This window comes from Frankliniella occidentalis, unplaced genomic scaffold (genome assembly GCF_000697945.3).
Source record: "Frankliniella occidentalis isolate FOCC.00 unplaced genomic scaffold, Focc_3.1 Scaffold188, whole genome shotgun sequence".
Taxonomy (NCBI): Eukaryota; Metazoa; Arthropoda; class Insecta; order Thysanoptera; family Thripidae; genus Frankliniella; species Frankliniella occidentalis.
The window spans coordinates 506,815-508,756 of NW_026267314.1; positions in this window are offsets into that span (position 1 = coordinate 506,815).

Genomic DNA, 1,942 nt, shown 5'->3' on the forward strand with positions numbered 1-1,942 from the left:
CCACGCCACACGCCCGCGCAGTGACGCCCGGAGCGCAGCGCATTTAAATCTTGGAAGGCAAAAGCAGCAACTCATTCTCCAGGCGCTATGGACGCTTCCCCCAGCACGGCTGCGGCTTCCAGTGCCTGTATATTGTGAACTGGGCGCGACCAGCGACCCCCAGCCGAGCTTCACTCTTCCAGTCAGACCGAGGACGATCGCGACAGCCCATATACTGCGAATGGCATTCAAGAGGCTGTCTGCTGAAACCGTTTTGGAGGTAATTTAGTTTTACAAAAAATAAAAAGGCAACGATTCTTTAATTCTTTATTAACAGATAGACGGGTCTAAAGTATTTTCTCGTGTTCGAGCAAGAATAGCATATCGTAAGCGGGTCGCAAGCTCGCAACAACACTGACTGACATCACTGTCAAAAATATTGTACCAAAGTGCACCAAACGGAAGGGGAAGGCAGGTCTGTGGAGGTGAGGTACATGCCGCGCAGACTACACGAGCAGGGCAAGAAGGCCCTCGAGGACGTGACCTGGGCTCCCTAGGCGCCACCACCCGCCGGCGGACGCACACCGCGCTGGCGTTGGGGAGGCCCTTGCACCCACCTGGTTGTTTTGTGCCCCCACTCCCTCTGATAAGATAAGTAGTGACACCCCAACATCCACTGTGCCCTAACACCCACACTGTGCGTCAAAAAACAATTCAACGTAATCAAAAATTTAAATAATAAATAAATGAAAAAAACGATTGCAGTAGTAGTTGGCAAGGAAAAAAAATGGCGAGAAAATAGACAATAGTGTCACTCAAAAAAAGCTCGAAAAATAAGTGTAAGATAACCTGAAAACATCAAGTTTATGATGTCCTTCTCATAAATTCTCTCTGCCCTCTAAGTTTCCATAAAAGAGCGAGCAGAGGAATTAACTTACTGTAACGCTGTAAGAAATGGAAGAGCGAAAAAAATAAAATATAGCCACGCGTCAGGAAAGCCCGTCACGTCTGCATCACACCGCATTATATGTGACACACATGCCAAACAGTGACGCCGACCGTTACAACGTCTTGGCGCCAGACGGCCCAGCGCCACACACACACCAAGGAAATACTAACAACGGCGGCGCGGGCGCGGCTGGGGGATCGAAATATAATATCAAACAATAAAGGCGGTCGGTAAAGTACACGCCGTAATGTGTGCTTTTCACAACACTTGACGCATTGGTCTAAAAAGGCGACACTAAAAAGTGAGTATGCGACAGTCTGAACCACTCACCACTCAGTGCGTGACAACCAAAATCAGGTCATGCAAAGAACAGTGTGTGGTGTGAGTTAGTGAAAAGGGACCTTCACCACAACATGATAACCTGTCATATGCATTTTTTTGGCACTTTCGAGCGCACCTTTTGAGTTCCAATCACCCTTATACAACTTTGCGACATTTGGCACTAGTTCGGATGTTGATTATCCAAATAAGATAGTATAATTTGTCGCCGAGCAAATATGATGCCCATCTTTTCTAAGGGGGAAAATCGTCACAAATTTAAAATTATTTGTTTATAATGAGATGTAACCCACGGAAGCACATACGACTCTCCCTCGTTTTCATAACGTCGGATCGTCAATATCCAACTCACCATCCATCCACCTATCCTCCCCCTTTCTTACAGATCATGCAATGCAAATGACATGACACGGTCTGCCGAGGGTCTATTTTGGCCCAAGGGGAAGGGGGGGGGGGCCTTCGTGGCCCAAGTCCATATCCCATGACCATTACTCGACCCCTTCTGCATATATACAGTTGCATTGGGGAGAATATACAGTTTTGTCGTAGACCTCCAAAACAGTACCAACATATAAACGCCTTGCATCACGGCCGAAATTATGGAAAAATGCGGGAGAGGGAGAGAGAGAGAGAGGGAGAGAGAGAGGGAGAGAGAGAGGGGGGGAGAAAGAGATG